The 23,319-nt window shown below is 36.3% G+C and overlaps 1 pseudogene; it reads left to right on the top strand.

The window, feature by feature from the left end:
• The first annotated feature begins 4,849 nt into the window (after positions 1-4,849).
• LOC110587646 overlaps positions 4,850-23,319 on the top strand; it is a 50,659-nt pseudogene continuing 32,189 nt past the window's right edge.

Consider the following 23,319-nt stretch of genomic DNA (forward strand, 5'->3'; position numbering starts at 1 on the left):
AGAGTCTTTCAAGACAAAATTCCAACTTTTTAGTATGGCAAGAAAGATCTCCCTTTATGAGTCAGGACTCAGAAACACTCAGTTCTCCGCATCCCTGAACAAAGTCATTGTCCCAGCCATATACGATGACTACTGGCTCTTAAGCACTCAAGGCTCTCTCTAACGGGTAGACCCATGCAGACTTTCCTCCTACTCAGTGCATTCTTTTTCCAACTGTTTTTCTCTTATTAACACCTCCACATTGCTGCAGAAATTAATTAACATTAGTGAAGTCCCTGTATGCTTGAATGTTGTAGCAAGAAGGAACCCAAAGAAGGTCACATAAAAATCAAGCTATGGAAGCAAATGGATCCTTTTCTGAACATTAAAATGGAAGTTACTTATTCCCAGAAATCCATGTGATCTCTGGGCACTGTTTCATCTATAGCTTACACTGACTAGAGCTGTTTTTACTTTAAGTCTTAAATTGGTATTATGTGGCATAATTGGTACTTAATGCAAATGGGATTGAGAACTTCAGAAAGTTCTACATTAAGAGCACTGGAAAGAAGCTCTAAATACAAAGTAAAAATTAAGCTTCAAATGGGAATGTAGTAGTGTTACACAGGTCAGAACAATGATCTTATTTGGGTTAACCCTTCTGCTCCAGTGCTAATGTATAGAGAAAAATTCTTCTGTGGAGTTTGTTTTGTTTTGTTTTGTCTTCTTGGAGGGGTGGATGGAAGAAGAAGGAAAACCAATTAGATTGCAATGGCTAACACTTTCATGATGGAGTCCAACTAAGATAGGATGGAGTTCAGGAGAGGGTGTAGTATTGAAAGTGGAGGGGTGCCTGGGTGGCTCAGTCAGTTAAGCGGCTGCCTTCAGCTCAGGTCATAATCCCACAGTCCTGGGATCGAGTCCTGTATGGAGTCCCCACATCGGCCTCCCTGCTTAGCAGGGGGTTGCTTCTCCCTCTGCCCCCTCCCACCCCACTCATGCTCTCTCTCTCCCTCTGTCTCTCTCGCAGAAATAAATAAATAAAATCTAAAAAAAAAGTGGACAAATAAGGACAGATTCACAATATGAAACTGGCACACTTCATTGATGAATTGATTTGAGGGAGATGAGGGTAGGTAGAGGAAATGAAGGAAATGAAGATGATGACAACATTTCTTGCTTGAACATGTGGGTGAAGGCAGTGCCATTTCTTGAGATATAAAAGATTGAGGTAAACAATAGGAATTGGAGAAGAGAAGAGATTGCAAAAACAGAGAATGATTTCAACCAATGGGAACAAATGATTATTTCAAAAAGCATAAGGAAATATAGTTCATAAAACAAATCACCTTACTGTGGGGCTTTATGAGAGCAATACAAATATCAGAATATTGCCCTTGTGTAAATTCACATCAGAGGAAATCAAGAATTCATTTTCTTCAACAGAGTTTCAACTCCCCCCCCTCCATTAATATGCCAGTAAATTATTTCCCTAATATTTGGTAAACTGAATTTTAACATAATTTTAGTACTTCACATATGAATATCCATACGACTCTGGAAAAAAATAGAATCACTTTGGATCTAGTAATTATAAAACGTAGCTCCAGAAAATATCTATTAGCAAAATCCATTACGCCTCTAAGGGTTTTGGCAAATTGCTCCCAATAGTGCTTTTAGTAATGCTTTTATGTCTTCCCAAAGCAGCATGTTAGATACAGGGTGGTAGTCACTTGTAAAATTAAGTTGAGGAATTGTCAAAAATACAGAGCAGCTCATAAAAGGGCATCTTCAAGTCAAAGTAACATGCGGCATTTGGAATCTTAAAATTAAGTGAGGTGAAAACTATGTACAGAGATTTCTACATATTACTTTTATTCAACAAAGCAAAAGATTATTTTAATAATGAAAACAAAAGCACGTAAAAACAGCATAAATCATAAAGATCTCTGATCTTTAATAGACAGATGAAACAGAGTACTCAACAGAAATGAATCTATGAAATGAAGCACAGCTATATTTTCTTGTAGCTCATAAAGTACATAAATAACAAATTTTTCATTAATGATGAACTTTGAAAGTCATCCAGATATCCTCAGAGTAATTTCTGATAACCTGTTCATTGAACCCATTTGTTGCTTCCTGAACCCACTCCTTGCTTTTCTTTTGGATCAGGTATCACTACAATTGCCAAAATTCTAAGAAATCATATATAAATAACATGTTAGCCTTATTGTACATATATTTATAAAAATGCAATATATGATGAATAATTCCAGTGCTCTTCCTCTCTAAAGAGAACCATCTCTTATAACCACCAGTGAAACACTAGTTCTTTAAAGTTTTTTTGGTTTGTTTACTAGTTTTATTTTCTCCAGATCAGTCACTCTGACTTACCAGAACCGAGTGTGTTAGACATAATGTGGACAGGGAATTCTCCATTTATTAGAAATAAAGACATCTTTTCTGGGACTCGGTTCACTCATGGAATTCAAATACTTTTTGTTTAAAAAAAAAGGAAAAGAAAAAAGAGGACTTTTCTACAGCTTTTACAAAAAAAAGATTTAAATTTCATGAATGAACTGAATCCCAGGAAATTCTTCTTCCTTTTCTAGACAGAATCATTGTAAATGTTGGATATATGTTTACTCTATGAATGAATGAATAAACAAATGAATGGAAGGCAGACCTTCCAGCTTCTGCTGTTTCCTTAACTACATTTATGCTCAACATATCATCTGTGATCCTGTTAACATACGGGTTAGGTTCTATCACTCTTCTGGCTCAAAACTTTCGAATAGCTGCCACCTCTCCTTGAGTAAATTCCCATTATTACCCTGACCTATTAGGCTTCATGAGGTTGAATCCTCATTTCTCCTCCGACTTCACCTCCTTCTGTCCTATATTTGTTCACTTTAATCTAGCCCTCCAGCCTCCTACAACCCACCATGCTCATCCTAGACAAGGGCCTCTGTACCCTGATTGCTGTACTCTTTACCCAAATGTTGCTCAGTTGGCAAATACAAGGTATTCACTTAAATGTAAACTTCTCAATGAAACATTCCCTGACCACTCTATTTAAAAAGCATATTCTTCATCACTCCCTGTCTCTGTTCTCTATTTTATTTTTGTCCATAGTATTTATCACCATCTAGTACTTCACAAAGTTACTTATTTCTTTTGTTTTTCTGTCTTTACAGACTACAATTTATATATTATCCAAGAAGATAGGGTTTTATCTTTTATAGCCCCCATGCTTAAAACAGTAACACATAGTAGATGTGCAATAAATACTTTTGTATAGTGAATGAATCTAACCAACTATCCTGACAGCTTTGAATACTCATGTAATTCTTTCTGTAAATGAACCAAGAAGATATATAGTTTTTTTGACTAAGGCAATAAATATTAAAAAAAAAAAACAAAAACATTATTACTCAGGCAGTTATTTCGGGGCACACTTCATTTTCAGCCAAATAAAGAAGCAAAATGAATCATGCCTGGAAGAGTCAGTAGTCAAATATATCCCACATCCACTAATGAACTTTATTAAAGGTTTGTGCATAGACTCTAAAATTATTCAGTCTTCAGTTGAGGAAAACTTTCATTATCTTCAGACTAGTAAATAGTCATCATAAAACTCTCTACAACTTCTGCACTGGGCTTGTCTATATATATAATAATATCTGTCTCATTTTGACTCTCATCACAGTACTTATCTACATTCCATTCTTCTGAAATGATAAAAAGGGAAATCCACGTGAAATTGAGGTTACTGTTCACTACAATTGCAAATGATGTTTTGATTGCCATTGACTTCTATATTGAATGGCAAAATGGTGCTATTGGAAAAATAATGATCTGTCAGCATGGCATGGCTGAGAATAAATAAATAAGAATAGCTTGAAACAAGAGCCTCTTCTCTATGTTTTAATATCTCACTTGTGGTGAGCCATCTTTCCAATTAGTGCTAAGTATGGCCCACAGGTGACCCAGTGATGAAATGTCTCTACATTCTTTTCAAAGCCTGTCAGTGAAATGAATTAACAAAAGGATGAGTGACACTTATAAATTAGTTTGGTTAACTTCCAAGCATACCAAATTAAATAAGCTTTTGCCAAGCTTGATTTATAGAGGATTGCTTGGTCTTTATAATAGCCAAAGGAGAATCTTTTATTACAAAATATATTTTAAACAGTTTTTATGAAAGACAAGATTTCTTTCATTTCTCAAGCCTTCTAGTTTTCTTGAAATTATTAGCAAAACCTGCCTTAGATTTTCATTATATGTCTACTGACTCAGATTCAGCAAAAATCAACCAACGTGCGAAAGGAATTTGGGGCTTCAGTCAAGATAAAATTAGTGAGTCTCTGATTGTTTGCCATTATGTTATCATAATAAAAAAGTGTTGTTTGTTAGCTTGATTCATTCAAAGAATATTAGGCACCATTAGCTAGACATTGTTGCATATTTTCTGCTATTCAGGAGTTTATTCTTTAGATGCCCAAACTGCCAAAACAATACATATAACTGAAAAGTCAATACTGCATGAACAGACTGTCTGGAAGGCTCAGAAGATGCTATGATTCTCAAGGGCCAAGAAAAGAGTCTTTCTGAAAAGATGGTCATAGCAATCAGTTCTGCCAGGGAATAAACAGTCTGACTCAAACTCATTAAGGACAAAGTCCCGATAGCACCCCCTGCCCCCCTAAATGCAGCATGTTTTCTTTTGTCATCTGGATGATATTGTATAGGAAATCAAATAGAATATTTCAAGAGCATCCAGGGTAAGAAGATGCCAGGGAAAAGACCAAATGGCTTTGTGGGAGGATATAAGTAATTGTGTGTGTATACATTTTTGTGTGTCAGTATGCCCAAGCATATGAATGTTTGGGTATGTCAGCGACCACGGGACTGTGAGAGGGTGACTATTCCACCACCAACAGAATATTGTAGTGATCCTGGTCAGTTCTTCCAGGCACTGTGCCCACTTGATCTTACAGACAACCAAGAGTGTATGCCTACAGATTGGTCACTGCTGCCTAGCTGCAATGTGACCAAGTATCATCCAGTAATCTATACTATGCACAGCAGTGCTAAGTGGCATATGTAGGGTAGTATGAAACTATAGTGAAGGTAGACAATAATGGATCCAGGGGATATGGCTGGCTAAACATAGTTGCCCATCAGTAAGAAGTGACTGTTTCAGATTGACATGGCTCATTTTCCACTTAACCCCAAACAAAGCAGCAGTGCCACCAACCCAAGCACTACTCCCATGAGCTGATCAGTAAGTCTAGAAAAGCCCCCTCACTGAACATCTCCCAGTCTGATGCTTTGCCAAAAGTATCTCTTGATCTCATCTCACTAACTCTAACTTGCATGTTTATTTTAGGAATAAATACATGGGTGTTCATCTCCAGAAAGCCTCAAACCCAGTCCTCTTCTTGACCACAAGATAAACAAAGATAAAGTTTCTATGTGTGTGTGACTGGAAAAAGGGTGAGTTAATAATGTTTCCTGAAATTCTGTACATAGTGCCTCTTATTTTTTTTAATCAAGAGGAAAAGAAATATATTTTGACTAGAGTATGGGAAGAGATGAACTATGTTATATTAAAATAAATTGTTCATAATCACTGAAGACCTCTACAATTCAGAGCTATGTATTTCTATGATAAATGCAGTATATGGACATGTTGCTAAATCATTGAGCAATATACAGAAAGACATATTTATGTTTTATACACATGGTGTGTGATTCAAGAGACACTAGAACAATAAGAATGGCAAATGGTTTCATCTTGAATTATGACACCTCTCCTTTGATAGTGCTGCCTTGAATGCTGAGCTAAGAAGGATTCTGATGTAATTAATGTCTTGAATCAGCTGACAAGCGTGACGTGATCTATGAGCAATGTCAGTGGACAGGTTGAGGAGGCATATGTGTCAAATATTTGCTCTCCCTGGGGCTAAATAGTTTAAAATAAAATCTTAAAAAGAATCATAACTATATCTAAAACTAACATCTTAATCTTTCCCTTAAAATCTGCTCAGTCTTATCTAGTTTAGTTCATGACAACTCCATCCATCCAGTTGCTCATGCAAAACCTTTGGTATTATTCTTGTATTCTCTAGTTCTTTCATAACACCTACCCAATTCATTAGAAAATTCTATTGGCTCTATCTTTAAGACATATCCAGAACTAAACTGTTATTCATCATTCCCACCACCACCACCTTGCTCTAGGTCACCGTCATCTCTTGCCCAGGTTACCGAGAGGCATTCCCAGCTGTTTCCATTTTTACCCTTGCTTTCCCAGAGTCTACAATCCTCAGCACAGTAACTGTATTAGTTTACTATTGTAGCTGAAATAAATTACCACAGAATTAGTGGCTTAAAACAACTATTTATTATTTTACAGTTTCCATGGTCCAAAGTCCAGGCACAGTGTGGCTCCGACAGTTCTGTTTAGGCCAAAATCAAGGTGTCAGCAGGGCTGTGTTCTTTTCTGGAGGCTTTAGGGAAAAACATGCTTCCATAATTGTTTGGGCTGATGATGGAACTCAGTTCTATGCAGTGTAGACCTGAGATCCCTGTTTCCTTTCTGGTTTTTGGTTGGGTGTGTTTCTCAGCTTCCAGAAGCTGCCCATATGCCTTGGTTTGTGGCCTTTTTTCCACCTTCAGAGCTACCAATAGTGGGTGGCATCTCCCCCATACTTCGAATCTCTCCTTTGCCTACCTCCCTCTTCCGCCACATCCCTCTGACTAACACCAGATGGAGAAATTTCTCTGCTTTAAGGTCTTAAGTGAATAGATTGGATATGGCCAGATAATCTATGATGATCTTACTATTTTATGGCCTGTGATCTAATACATTTGCAAAGTCCCTTCACATTAGTACCTAGATTAGTACTAATTGAATAACAAGGGAAAGGAACTTTGGAGAATAAAGCTTTAGAATTCTCTCTACCATAGAAGTCAAAGGATCCTGTGAAAACATAAAGTAGATTATGCTTCTCCTCTGCTCTATACCATATAATGGGTTCTTATCTCGTGCAAAGTAAAAGCCAAATTTCTTAGAATGGCCTACAAAAGCCGACACAATCTTTTTTTCCATTACCTGTGATTTCATTTCTTATTATCCCTAGTATTCATCTTTTCCTTTAAGAAGACATTTTTTGAGGGCGCCTAGGTGGCTCAGTTGGTTAAGCAACTGCCTTCAGCTCAGGTCATGATCCTGGAGTCCCTGGATCGAGTCCCGCATCGGGCTCCCTGCTCCGCAGGGAGTCTGCTTCTCCCTCTGACCCTCCCCCCTCTCATGTGCTCTCTCTCATTCTCTCTCTCAAATAAATAAATAAAATCTTTAAAAAAAAAAAAAAAAAGAAGACATTTTTTGAGTATCTTAGCCTTTTTGGAGAACTTTAATACTCATATTAAGTAAAAATCCCTTTTTTCTAAAGTACACTAATTTTTAAAACTTTGTATAAACCAGTGTTTCTTTATCTCAGCACTATTTACATTTTAAACCAGATAATTCTTTGTTGCGAAGGGCTATTCTGTGTGTTACAGAATGTTTAGTACATCCCTGGCTTCTACCCACTAGAACTCATTAGCACAGTTTAATTGTGACAATCAAAATGTCTGTAAAAATGGACAATGTCTCCCGGGTGGCAAAATTCCCACTGGTTTAGAACCACAAGTGTCAACATAAATCTCTTTCTATGCAGTAATACCAAAAGGATAGCTATAATACCAAAAGCAGGTAGGTACTGGTTCCTTAAACTTCTAATTTCAGAAGTCTCAGGACTTTTAAAACAGCTTATGTAAATGTATTATATTGGAATGGTAAAGCAGAAAAGCTTGAAATTTCTACATTTATAAGCAATCTTCATTCAATCAGAAACATGAATCAAACATAAGTTAAAAATGAAAACAAAATATAGAATGATATGGGTGGGCTATAGCAGTTACTAATATAGAAAAATATAACTGGGCTGCTAAACAATACGTGATCATCATAATCAGTCCTTTGTATGACAGATTTGCAAAACCTGTCTTTATACAAATGCCTGATATAAATATCTAATCTCCTGGTTTTAGGAAATCCATTTTCAATAAACTAAGGCTGCATGTTTAAGGCGTCTCTACTGAATATTTAAAATACATCATAAATAGATTTTAAATAAGAGCTTAGTGCATGTCCTCTGGCATCCAGTGTAAGGTTAGTTAGTGTAGAACTCTAGGGTATTACAAGATTTGGGAAAATAAAACTCTAATAAATGAATCTAAGTTATCCTCAAATGTTTTGGTGGAAAAATTATGTATGATGTAATGTTCACATGCTATTTTTGATTTCTGAACAGGAACAAAAGTATCAGTTCAGAAGAGAGCAAAGTCAAGGGCACAATCTAGTAGCAGCAGCAAAAAAAGAGAAATCAAACCTTCAGCTGCAACTACCCATGATGATTGAAAAAGTTATCTCCAAGGTCATCAAAAAATGTATGAACCTTTAAATTAAAACACCATTAAAAGCACAAAGAAGTGTTTCATTTTCACCGGACTGTAAGCACACTAGTGATGTTCAGAAATAAAAATTAAAAATCAATTACACAATTATTATTGATTGTTAATATTTCTGAACACATTAGCTGTCCCTAGAATATTGTTAGAATTGATATTTGTAATATTTAACATTCCTTTTTTTTTAAAGATTTTATTTATTTATTTGAGAGAGAGAGAATGAGAGAGAGCACATGAGACGGGGGAGGGTCAGAGGGAGAAGCAGACTCCCCACCAAGCAGGGAGCCCGATGCAGGACTCGATCCGGGGACTCCAGGATCATGACCTGAGCCAAAGGCAGTCGCTTAACCAACTGAGCCACCCAGGCGCCCTAACATTCCTTTTAAAAATTAATTAATTAGCTAATTTATTTGAGAAAGAGAGAGCATGAGAGAGCACAAGTAGAGGGAGGGGCAGAGGCAGAGGGAGAAGCAGCCTCCCTGCTGAGCAGGGAGCCGGATGCTGCTAGATCCCAGGACCCTGGGATCATGACCTGAGCCGAAGGCAGATGCTTAACCTACTGAGCCACCCAGGTACCCAATATTTAACATTCTTTCTAAGATGATTTAGTCTATATAATTCCATGTTTTCAGTTAGACAAAATTAAGATACCATTTTAATTGTTATTGTTTTACATTTAGAGATGCCTAGTGCCTGTAATTTTAGAGAGACCTTCCTTTGTCAATATCTGCCATTCAACCAACATTTCCTGAGAGTCCTCTCTATGCCAGACACTGTTCTTTTGCAGTAGTGAATAACAGAGATCTGGTCCCTCAGGTCATGGATCTTGTGTTCCAGTGGAGGAAGAAGGCAAATAAACAAATTAAGAAATAATGAGTAATAAAACACAAGGCAGTGATAGCAATAAGGATAAAAGGACAGAAAGAGCTTGAGAGACTGTTAGATCAGGTTGTTGGGCAGGACTCCTAGAAGTAGTGATTCTGTACCCAGGCCTAAAGGACAAAAAAATCTCTGACCCTCTGGGAAAAAGAAATAACCATCATGCTGTGTAAAATTAAGTACTCCTTAAGAGTAAGCTGGAGTGCAAGGCATGGTGTTGCTCCCTAGAATCATGGAAGGGAGCAGAGTAAAAATGAACCAGAAGAGGTCACCAGATCCTCTTATTAGCATATCAGCAGTTGTCATAATTTTACATACATCCTAGAAGTATGATACTTTTATGACCTTGGTAATTCTTCAGACAGAAATGAGTCCTGTGATTTCTAAATTAAAAGTGCAGAGCTCCAATCAAATGGACAAGTTCAAATTTCTGTGGAAAGAAACTCAAAATTCAAAGTAGAAAAAAAATAGTAATCAAATACCCAATAAAAGTTCAGAGGACTCTTAAGATCAAAAAGAAAGGTGTGGTTGAAATCAAAGAAATAACTGAAATGTTTATAGGTCCTGGAGTCAAGGGGAGAGGAGTTAAGAAGTCCAAATCCAGAAGTTCGTGGTTGTCTTGCAATTTTGAAGAACATACTGATTTCTAATACACTGTCTGATTTTCTTCAGAGGCAAACCAGTATCTGTTAGAAGATGTACACTGAGTTTGAGCTTGTAAAACTTTTTCTATAAAAAGGAGTCTAATATTCATGAGTAGGAACTCACTTTTTATTTTGGAATAAAACACTATAATAAGCTCCTACTCTTGAAAACCACAGGACTCTCTAAATATGCCCACTCTCTCTCTCTCTTTTTTTTTTTTAAAGTAATCTCTACACCCAAAGCAGGCCTTGAACTCACAACCCAAAGATCGAGAGTCACATGTTCTACCAACTGAGCCAGCCAGGCAACCCTGCCCACTGTTTCCATCCTGATTTGGGAATATGAGTGAGCCCACAGTGAAGGGCTATGGAAAGCTAAGGCTGAGAATTAGGTAAGAATAAAGGTCATGGGGCTGTCCAATTTTCCCAGCAGCCACATGTAGAAGAATGAAACTGGACCATTTTCTTACACCACACACAAAGATAAACTCAAAATGGATGAAAGACCTAAACGTGAGGCAGGAATCCATCAAAATCCTAGAGAACACAGGCAGCAACCTCTTCGACCTCAGCCACAGCAACTTCTTGCTAGACATGTCTCCAAAGGCAAGGGAAACAAAAGCAAAAATGAACTATTGGGACTTGATAAGATAAAAAGCTTCTGCACATCAAAGGAAACGGTCAACAAAACTAAAAGGCAACCTACGGAATGGGAGAAGATATTTTCAAATGACATATCAGATAAAGGGCTAGTATCCAATATATATAAAGGACTTACCAAACTCAACACCCAAAAAACCAAATAATCCAGTCAAGAAATGGGCAGGAGACATGAACACTTCTTCAAAGAAGACATACAAATGGCCAACAGAAACATGAAAAAATGCTCCACATCACTCGGCATCAAGGAAATCCAAATCAAAACCACAAAGAGATACCACCTCATACCAGTCAGAATGGCTAAAGTTAACAAGACAGGAAACAACAAATGTTGGCAAGGATGCAGAGAAAGGGGAACCCTCTTACACTGTTGGTGGGAATGCAAGCTGGTACAGCCACTCTGGAAAATGGTATAGAGGTTCCTCAAGAGTTTAAAAATAGAGCTACCCTATGACCTAGCAATTGCATTACTAGGTATTTACCCCAAAGATACAAATGTAGTGATCTGAAGGGGCACCTGAACCCCAATGTTCATAGCAGCAGTGTCCACAATAGCCAAACTCTGGAAAGACCTGAGATGTCCATCAACAGATGAATGGATAAAGAAGATGTGGTATATATATATACAATGGAATATTACTCAGCCATCAGAAAGGATGAATACCTACCATTTACATCAATGTGGATGTAACTGTAGGGTATTATGCTGAGCAAAATAAGTCAGTCTGAAAAAGACAATTATCATATGGTTTTACTCATATGTGAAGTATAAGAAACAGGGCAGAGGATCATAGGGGAAGGGAGGGAAAACTGAATGGGAAGCCATCAGAGAGGAAGAAAAACCATGAGAGACTCTTAACTACTGGAAACAAACTGAGGGTTGCTGGAGCAGAGGTGAGTGGGGGGATGGGGTATTTGGGTGCTGGGTATTAAGGAGGGCACGTGATATAATGAGCATGGGGTGTTATATGCAACTGATAAATTATTAAACACTACATCTGAAACTAATGATGTACTATAAGTTGGTTAATTGAATTTAAACTTTAAAAAAAAGGTCATGGTCTAAGGTAAGGAAGATGACTTTCTGTTGATACCTTCAAAGATATCAAGGCAAGTAAAACCTCTCCAAATTAAAAATCTCTGGTTCTCTGCCCCATTATAATTTATCTGTGGCATATACCACTTACCTTCTCCAAATTTCACTCGGAGGCATTTATAACCACTAGTAATTTCTTTATCAAATTAATTATAAACATTAACTTTTTATCATTGTCAATTATTAAATGTGTATTTTTAAATCATTAATGTAATCAGGTTATTTTCCATGTTTTTACCCAAATGAATAACTTTCCATTAAAATTCTTAAGCATTTCTAAGCACTCTGAAGGACCTGCATAAATATGATGAAAGGAAAAATTAGAAAGATTAAAAAAACACAATCTTTTGGTTTTAAAATAAAAATTCAAAAGTAGATTGAATAAAATATTGACATTTAGTTCCCCCAAATACATTGCAAGTCATTCGTAAATTCCTCTGAATACCTGTGTGTAATAGACACTGTTCTTTAAAGTTATTTACTGAGTTCTTTCTATTTTCAGGGATAGGGGACTGCCACAAGGTTAATTCACTTGCATAGAAAGTGAACGAGAACTGTAACAAAGCATAGGGCATTGCCATTATTGTAAGTATATGTATTTAAAAATGGTGATACTGATCTCTAGAGTGATAAATGAGTAACTTCCACTTGGTAGATGTGTTAAATTTGTCAAGATGTCAGAAGATCCTTTTAACAAAGGAAATAATAATTTATTATGTTAATAATAACTTGTTAACTGGCATAATGATTCTTAAAATAGAACATTTTTCCTTCTCACTATTAAGATGAGAATTCTGGCATCACTAAGTATCTGCAATCAAATGCCATACCTGCATTTTGAAAAAAGTTAGTATGGACATTTTTAAGTATAAAATGACAGGGTGATTTGTTTCGTTACCAGGGATTTGGTAAATTGCAGTTTAGCATGAGTAATTCCTATAAGCATATATAAATGACGTGTGTACAAAAATATTGTTTAGGGAATTTTGTATTTGTGTATATTAATTGCCTGAGTTTTCAAGGATGACTGATGCATTATAATTCAAACTTCAAACGCCCTTCAAATTAACAGCCTGTACATGAATTTAAACCCTTACAAAGAAATAGCACTGGAAGCTCTACTTTCTATTTTGAGGGTACCTAGAAATATAAATCAGTCTTTTTTCTTCAGATTAAACTGTCTACTGACCATCAAATTTTTAAATGCATCTGGAATATTCTTTCTAAAAAACAGTTTGTGTAAATGGGTAAAATTTCAAGATTAAGGGAGAAAAAAGCAAGTTAAAAGCCCTATTCCAAAGCTTCAAAAATTCACTTTCTCAAAATCAAGCATTAGTAGTAAAATAACTGAAATCAGAGTCCCCTGCTCTCTTCTTAGCACCAACACACTTACTTTAAGATGTGTGGCAAGGAGATCTCAGTGATTCTACTCAATCTTGGCTATTCAGATGAATAATCAACTCAAAACCCACCTAATTTTTATCTTAGAACAATCCTTTTCCAAGTCTCCTAATATTTCCTGGCTCACTGAATCAGGAGTGGTGATTTTAAAAATATTTTTGATAGCTTTTCTTTACCTGTTTTTGTAATTTCATTTCCATTTCCAGACAAAATCGGGGAGTGCTAAAAATAACAAACGTGACTAATTCTCAATTACCTGCAATAAAGAGAAGGCAAATGGGGACCCGGCATGATGGAATAAATTACATCCACTGATAGCTTAAAAATCCAATTTTAACCATTACTTTCAACCTCCTTCTTATTAACAAATAAAATTGGACTTCTCTAAGTTCCATTTCCTCTTCCTTCATCTGAAAAATTCCGATGGAGTTGCTGGCATGAAGATAAATGTCCCAAAGATTGGTAAACGGAGACAAAAAGGGAGAAAAAAATATGGGTCATTTATATACTTAATGTTTCACTACAGATAAAGAAAATTAGGAAAAATAACTGAATTGCCTTAAACATTTTTTCAAAATACTAACCCACTCACTCCAGAGTCAGGTTTCAGATGGTCACTAGGGTTGGTAAAAACATAGAGAATACTAATATTCCTTTCAACTTTAAAAATGCAGGCTTTTGTATATAATTATAATACAGAACTGTATCTTAACAAATGGACTGCAAAATAATTTTTTACAATTCAGTAACAGTAACACATTTTATTCATTTAAAATATGAATAATTAATATTGTGAGAAAATGTGGATTTGGGCACAGAATGTTGATCTAGAAATCATGAAATCTGATTCACGATTAACCTTATTACCTTGCGCAAATCATTTAATTTGGCCATAGATTCTCATTTGTGTAGTGAAGAAAATGATGATGTTAAGAACTACATGATCTCGGGCGCCTGGGTGGCTCAGTTGGTTGAGCGACTGCCTTCGGCTCAGGTCATGATCCTGGAGTCCCTGGATCGAGTCCCGCATCGGGCTCCCTGCTCGGCGGGGAGTCTGCTTCTCCCTCTCCCACTCCCCCTGCTTATGTTCCCTCTCTCGCTGTCTTTCTCTGTCAAATAAATAAATAAAATCTTTAAAAAAAAAAAAAAAAAATTTTAAAAAAAAAAAAAAAAATAAAAAAAAAAAAAAAAAAAAAAAGAACTACATGATCTCGAAATTCTGTTCTAGATTTTTTAATCTAACAAGAAACTATCAGCTGTAAGCGAAAAATCTGAGAGGAAAACATAATTTTTATTGGATGACAATCTGTGTCTGAGATCTGTGTTATTCCCCATTATACTTACATATTCTTTCATCCTTTAAAATTGAATGGTGACTGTTGAATCTCAGATCTGTACCTCTGAAACAAATAACGCAATATATGTTAAGAAAAAAAAAAAAAAGAAGAAGAAGAAGGTAGCAGGAGGGGAAGAATGAAGCGGGGGAAATCGGAGGGGTAGACGAACCATGAGAGACGATGGACTCTGAAAAACAAACTGAGGGTTCTAGAGGGGAGGGGGGTGGGAGGATGGGTTAGCCTGGTGGTGGGTATTGAGGAGGGCACGTTCTGCATGGAGCGCTGGGTGTTGTGCACAAACGATGAATCATGGAACACTTCATCTAAAACTAATGATGTAATGTATGGGGATTAACATAAGAATAAAAAAAAAATTAAAAAAAAAAAAAATGACAAGGAGAAATCGCTCCAATTAATTGTCCCCTTTGCTCTCCTGTGTTTATTCCTAACCTTGGACCCACAAAGAGAAAGAGAGGTGCTTCGTGCAGTTCAGTGCATTGGTATAAACAGCAATACAAGGCTTTTGTTTCAATTTTATATTTTAAAAACTGTAACAGATATTCATGAGTTTAATTTAACTGTCTACTTACTAGCAGCCGTGCTTGTTAAGGGCTGCAATAAACCAACAGAAAAATTAAGCGCTCCACTTCCTCACATCCTAAGTAATACATTATTTTAAAAGTCCCGTCATTACGAATTCAGTTGGTACTCATACCAGCAGCAAAGATCCTAATGACTGCATTTGGTATTCATACAGATGTTATCATTTATCATGCCCTCTACTGCCATCAGAGAATCATTCCCATTCACTGTTTTTTTTATTCCTTGTGTTTGATAAATAAGCTGATAATCTTTGCTCTACACAATAAAAGAATATTAAAACCAAAAAAAAAAAAAAAAAAAAAATTGAATGGTGACTGGATAGATGGAGAGGTAAGTGTATAGATAGGTGATAAAGCAAATATAGCAAAATAATAATTATTAGATTTAGGTGGTGTATATATATGAGGGTTCACTGTACAATTTTTTCAACTTTTCTGCCTGAAACTTTTCATAATAAAATTTTGGAAATAAAAATCAGAATTCTCTGAGAAATTGTCTACAAATAAATTTAAGGTAATATTAGAAGAGAATTAAATATCACATGAGTTGGTCTTTTCTGACCATAACAAGTGTTTTGAGTATATGGAACTACTAGAACCTTTGATAAGGGAAACAAAGGCAAAAGAAAAAATTAAATCTCCTTATTGCCTACAGCCGATTGTCAAGTCCTTGAAATAGGTAGAATGACCTTCCTCTGTGAGCTCATCTGCCTTGATGTTGACACTTTGCTAAGGGCAAAAGGCAGTCTTAGCCTGAACCCCCAGGATCCAGTGAGTCTACTTTAACATAAAAATTCCTTTAGGAACTTCCTTTATCTCTACCCTGCAAGACACATGTTAGCAATCATCCTCCAATCATATGGCCCACTGATACACATCTGAAGGGTCTCATTGACTGAGGGTTTACTAAACAGTAATAAATGACCTTTTTCTAACAATAGCTGGTCCCCTCAAGGTCCCAGAAACCTTGTTTCCAAAATACCTTTGAGGCTTGTGATGTCTCTAACCCCTTCCCAACTTGACAGTATATAATCAGTCACCGGTCACAACCCCAGTGCAGCCCTTTCTGCCCCCGGGTCCTGTCCCCCTGCTTTAATAAAGCCACCTTTTTGCCCTAAAGATGTCTCAAGAATTCTTTCTTGGCCATTGGCTCTAAATCCCAACATTTCCTACATCACCTTCACACACTGCTGGTGGGAATATAAAATGCAACAACCACTTTAAGAAACAATTTGCCACTACCTTAAAAATTTAAACGTTTAACCACTATGTAACTCAACTATTCCTATCCCAGTTATAACCCAAGAAAATAAAAATCACATTTCATACAAGGATGGGTATTCATTGCAGCTTTCCACGTAAGAGCCAAACACCAAAGAAAACACGGGTCTCTATTAGTATGTGATGGATAAACAGTTTACTGAAAGGAATACTGATCAGCAATAAAAAGGAATGAAATATTGATACAAGTAACAATACGAATGAACTTCAAAGTCATTATGCTGAGGGAAAAAGGCTAGACAAATGTACATATTCTATGCTTGCAGAAAATTCAAATTAAACTACAGTGACAGAAAGCCTATTAGTAGTTGCCATGGGACAGGGTGTAGAAAAGGAAGGATGGATTACAAAAAGGAAGAAGCTTTTGAGGATGATAAAACATTTGTTACCTTTCTCGTGGTGATGGTCTTTTGGGAGGATGCATATGTTGAGAATTGTCAAGTTTTGCATTCTATATATGTGTACGTCAGTCTACTTCCACTACACCTCAATAAAATTACAAAAAATGACATGAATTGGACTTTTCAATACCATTAGAAGTATTATAAAGTAATATGGAGAATTTTATAATTAAAAAATAATATGTACAGGGCTTTCCTTGTGTAGAATGGCTATCTAATGGATATCATTTCCAAGTAACCTTCATGGGCATGGGTCTTATTAGGTATGCCAGTTTTGCAGATGGGCTTTGTGGTTATGCAATCTGAGTGGCCACAGAGGATTCCATGCTTGGTATAATGCCCTGCTGTTGCCATCGCAAAATTCTTCATATTTTTTTATTTTTATTTATTTATATTTAAAGATTTATTTATTTATTTATTATTGGGGGGGAGGGCAGAGGTAGAGGAGGAGAGAGAATCTCAAGTGGGCTCCCGGCTGAGCAGAGAGCCTGACGTGGGGCTCGATCCCAAGACCCCGAGATCATGACCTGAGTGGAAATCAAGAGCCAGATGCTTAACTGAGTGAGCCATCCAGGCGTCCCTCTTCATAACTTTTAACCAGGGGGCCTCTCATTGTCATTTGCTACTGCACCTGGCCAATTATGTAGCCAGTCCAGTCCCAGATCATGGAATCGTCATGGAGGCAATTTAAAAGAATGAAGCCTCTTGATAATAAAGAGTAGATCTGTACTTGAAGCAACTGTATCCATGCTTTAGAAATTCTACAAGGGACAAGATATGGGAAATTAGATTGCACAGTGTGGATTTTTTTTTTTTTTTTGGTATCATTGGCAGGATGGAGTGTTTATAGACTAAAAGGACATGCTAAACACACACTTTCCTGATGAAACCAGGAAATAAGAACTACTAGAGCTCTCGAAAGTTAATGAGAAACTACCAGCCAAATTTCTTTCACTTTTTTTCTTTCTACATCAGGATATAAATTATACATCATTCCCTGATATGTGCTCAGTAGTTATAGGCCCTCTCTAAGAGTTATCTGAGAGTCGATGATGTACATGTTATTTGCTATGGGGCTCTGCAGAGACAAACATGTTACACCATCCTCCACAGATGTTTATTACACCACAATTACTGAAACAGACATGCACTGTACTAAATCTCCAAATATAAAGCAGAAACAGAGAATGACTGTAAGAGTAATGATGTTATTCGATCTCCTCCTCCCTCCCTTTTTTTTTTTTTTTACCAACAGACATGATGAATATCAACAAAGTGATCCCTGCACTGTCAACAAGAGGAGATGATTAATAATGCATCCCTAGGTAACTTGCTGGGATTTCTTTGTGAAACAAAAGCTTACCTTCTAGGTTTCCTCTCCCACTTTAAAAGCTTCAGGTTATTGCCTATCACTGAGTAGAGGCCAAGAAAAAGCCCTTGCCTTAGCTACAGAAACTGAGAAGAAAAATAACAAGTCCTAGGTCACTTGCTTGATGTCTTACAGCTAGATGCAACTGCATTTTACAGCCTGTTTATTAAAAAAAAAAAAAAAGTTCTAAGACTTTGCTGAGCTATGAAACTTCCTCACCACAGAAAAAATAGACAAATAAAAATTCAGGAGCTGAAAGCAAAAGCAAAAAGAAATAGGTGAGGTGTTCACATTAATTACCATGAATTGGGCTTGCAGAATGGGTAGGTTGATAATAATGGGTATCATACTGCATATTTTCAGCTCATAGGCAAATTGTTCATATCATTGAGGAAACTATTGTAAACACATTATTACAGGTTTGAGTCAGAACTCGGAGGATGGAGGATGCGATGTGTCAACAAGCACAGTAGATTATTAAGAGTAATGTCAAATGGCCTGAGCATTTCACCAAAATGAATTTTATGCCTTAAGTACTGACAACTTGTTCCATCCATGGTACAGGGATGACCTTGAGCTGATTATTGGTTGGTTGACTGGCTGAGGAATATCTCAAGATTTGCATTAGCAAACAGCTCAAGAAGTTTGACTCTGTCCCGGGTTATCCCTAGATCCAGAGTATAAGGAAAACCAAGAAAATTACTAGACTAACTCAGGGCTTCCACGTTCCAAGCCAGGATTTCTCAGCCTAATTGTGCCATGACCTTCAGGATCAGATAACTGCCAAATCTCTGATATCATAATTTCAATTGCCTTAGTCACTTTTTTAAACCCATTTAAGTGAATGCTCTATAAATTTAAAATAATATATCACACAGATTAACTGAGATCCCCAACTCAAGTTAAATTTGGCCACACTGCTAAAATGGACATTATTCCTGTTTTCACCTTTTAATTGTGTTTTGGTTGTCACTCTCTTTTCAAACTTTACTCTTATTATGCTAACTTTTATCCCTAAAATCTTGGAGTAGATACACTATCTCCCCCTACCCCAAAAAAAGCAGAAGAGGAAAAGTTGTAAAAGTAAATTTGCCTTCCCAAAAGGCAGAAACTGGTCATCCTACCTACGTGTAAGGTTATCTAAGAACTCCGCTCAGCCATCTTTTTGGTAAGATCACATAGAGGGGAAAAAATTCAGGATGTCAGAATAGGAAAGTCCTTAAAAGAAAGCTATTCCAGGTTCTGCTTCTACTCTAACTTTAAAGGCAAAGATTTTCATTTTCACAGTAATACTATTATGTGGGATACGAGTGCAAATGAGAAAGATACATACTTTAAAAAGAAGCAAGCGCATAAAAAAATAATTTTACATTTGGAGAAGGGCTATGTCCTAATAAAATCTCTGTTTTATCATACTGACCCCAGCTTGGTTTGATCTATACCAGAGTTTCTCAGCCTTGGCACTGCTGACATTTTGGAACCAGATAATTATTTGTACTGTACATTCCAGAGCTTTTAGCAGCATCCTTGGTCTTTACCCATTATATGCCCATAGCAGCACTCCATACTCCACAACTCATGACAATTAACAATGTCCCCAGACATTGCCAAGTGCCTCCTTGGTGAAGCAAAATCACCCTGGTTGAGAACCACTGCCCTAAATAGTACTGCTAGAATAACACATGGCACAGTCTCCTCACACAGCCTCTGGATATATTGGTTTCTCTTCCTGGCTTGATCTTCTTCACACACACACACACACACACACACACACACACACACACTTCTCTTTCAGATTTTTTAAAAATGACTTTTTAAGGGACATGTTAAAATTTAAAGGCTCTATTTCCTTACTTGAATTCAACCAATATTTACTAAACACTTACTATATGCAGAGCAGTGGGCTATGTGCATTAAATACGTTCTAAAGATGTATAAGGAAAATTCTCTTCCAAAAAGGGTTTGCAATCTATAAAGAGGGATTCCAATTACTGGAGCACATTGCAGAGTAAATTAGCACCATAAGAGGGGAAAGATGGTGAGGAAAGGAATATATGACACCTGGGCATATTGCTCACACAACCTCCTCGGGGCTCTTTGTACAGTATTGTGCCCCGCCTTGTGCTGCTTCTTGAGAACATATTTAAAAGCTTCTGAATATAAATCTATCTCCCAAAACCACCTTCTCATGTTTAGGAATGTTAGGAGACACAGAAGGGCCACAGATTTCCTTCAAGTGACGTTAAATTTCAAGGCACTTAATCAGAGGTGCGTGGTTACTCGTCACTCTTCAATATTAATGCTCTTACATCACGTTCACTGCCAATGACTATTTGCTCTTCACAGAACTTCAGTAATTAACTGAGAGAATTACTAACTTTGTTTTGTAGGAAAGAACTAAAGGCCCAGAAAAACTCACTGATTTTTTTTTAAGACTGCTGTGAGAATTAACTTTACATTCTCCTTTCAAAATTTAGTATTGGCAGCTTAAATGTGGATTAAAAGTTATATTCTAATGAGTTTAAATTACAACGGACAGTAGCTTGGATCAGAACCTGGTTTGGCTATGAGCTGAACAGCCAGCTGACCTTATCATTAAGAGAGCCACAGGAGAAAGGTTTCATGCATAAACCTTGCCTATAGAAATCTGTAGTGATCCAAGCATTAGTTTCAAAAGAGAGACTATGTGTCAGAAAGTTGATGACTAGAGAAAGATCTTATTTCTTTCCTTTTAGTAATTCTTTGCTTCCCTAATAGTAAGAGCAAAGAAGTTAGGTAGGACATACAAGAAATCTGCTCCTGATCTGGTTCTTTTATTTGTTTGTTTTAATTAAGTCTTTAATTTTAATTCCAGTATAATTAACATACAGTGTTATATTAGTTTCAGGTGTACAATAGAGTGATTCAACAATTCTATACATCATTATTCAGTGTTCATCATAAGTGTGCTCTTAATTCCCTTCACCGATTTCACCCATTCCCCCACCCACCTCCTCTCTGATATGCTTTACTTTAAATGACTAAACTAGGAATGTCAAAAAAGTAAACGTTATTTATTTAGCTAACAGGCTAAGCAAGATAAACAGAAAAACAAAGTCCTGTTTTGTGAGAATGCCACAAAAAACCTTCCAGAGCAGGATAATGATCCACAATGATTTATTATCCTGTACCCCAGAGTTGGAGACATAGTAGATTCCAGAAGAGGCCTGATACAGACAATGCTAATACTAAGCAAAGGTAAATAACAGAAGGATGACTGGTGTTTAAATAAACCTCTTAATCTGGTAGCCTGTTTAAATGAATGCTGGCATTAATATTTATTATTAGAAGTTTTAATTAATACTAAAAATTATCATTTTTTAAATTACATCTTATTTTCCATGTGAACCACATCTATGGGTAACCTGCTGGTTTAGACTGCAAGGCAGTAATCATCTTGCCACTGTACAAATTAACTTAATGGAGGGGTAAGTACACAGGAGAAATGCGATAGCTCCTAACATTTTGACCTAATACCAGGTCACAAAGTGGAAGTAAGTAGAATATTTTGATAGGAAAATCATCAGAAAAGACAGAGACCTCATCCATGTCATAACCATGGAAAATGAGATCTGGGGCAGTAGGTTAACTGTAGGCTGCTTTGGTATTTTGATAGCATTAAAGAAGGTATTTAAAAGATTTTTCTAAATTTTGAAATAACTGTGGCTTACAGAAAAGTTGCAAAAATAGTATAGAGTTCTCACTTCACCCACTTTGCCTTAATGTTAACATTTCATATAATTTTGAATAATTACATGAATAATTAATATTGATACAATACTATTAAACTACAGACATTATTTGCATCTTATTTGCTTTCTCTCTATCGTTCTTTTTCTGGACCAGGATCCTACATTGCATTTAGTTGTCATGCCTTCTTATGTCCTTAAACCTGTCAGAGTTCCTTAGTCTTTGTCCTTCATGACCTTAACATGGTTGAAGAGCATTAACCAGCTATTTTCTCCCTTAAAAATATCCCTTAATTTTGGTTTGTCTTCTGTTTCCTCATGAGTATATTAACGTCATCTTTTTTGGCAAGAATACCACAAAAATAAGGTTATAACTTTCTCAGAACATCATATTAGGAAAAATAATAAATAAATGACAATATGTCTCATTACTTATGATCAACATTGTATCTGCCCAGATTTGTCCACTATAAAATTACTAGAACCTTCAGAAGCATCACTGCCCTATGAACACATTAGTTTTAGTCATTGAACCCATTTTGAGCTTCTGACACTCAGAGTCATAAGAAAAATTTTTGCATTGTTTTAAACTACTGAGTTTGTGGTAATTTGTTACAGTAGCAATAGGAAACGAATACATTACCCGTATTATTAGTTAAAATAAAGGTATCCAATTTGTTAGATATTTCTGAAGAAAAAGTATTTGTATTGATCAGAGCTTATGTCCTTCAAAAAATAATTTGACCTAGCACTCCGGGAAATAAAGAAACTCTACTTCCACAGACCATAGTAGGTTGGAAACTACATATTTTGGATCTGAAAATGTCAGCATTTACATTTGCTTTTAATTCCACATGTAGCCTACTCCAGAATCAGTAGAGCTATAGTACCTCTTCAAAGATATAAAAATCTGGAAAAACCTTCCAACTTGGTTGGATAAATGAGAGAAGTAGAGAGTACATTAACACCCAGATTTCATAGTAACCAAGAAATTTTAGAAAACCATAAAAGGTTATCTAACTAAATCCTTTGGCTTGAATTTAACTGAATAAAATCTTCCACATACATTTATATTTTCTGCAACCAAATATATGTGTTTGCATGCATGTGCCTACATATGTATATGTAGTGGATTAAATATGGAGTTAATGTTTTTTAAAAAATATTTTATTTAGGGGCGCCTGGGTGGCTCAGATGGTTAAGCATCTGCCTTAGGCTCAGGTCATGATCCTGGAGTCCCTGGATTGAGCCCCACATCCGGCTCCCGGCTCAGCGTGGAGCCTGCTTCTCCCTCTCCCTCTCCCCCTGCTCATGCGCTCTCTCTCTCTCTCTCTCTATCTCTGTGTCTTAAATAAATACAATCTTTTTAAAAATTTATTTATTTATTTATTTATTTATTTATTTATTTATTTATTTATT

The sequence above is a fragment of the Neomonachus schauinslandi genome, chromosome 3 (genome assembly GCF_002201575.2).
Source record: "Neomonachus schauinslandi chromosome 3, ASM220157v2, whole genome shotgun sequence".
Taxonomy (NCBI): Eukaryota; Metazoa; Chordata; class Mammalia; order Carnivora; family Phocidae; genus Neomonachus; species Neomonachus schauinslandi.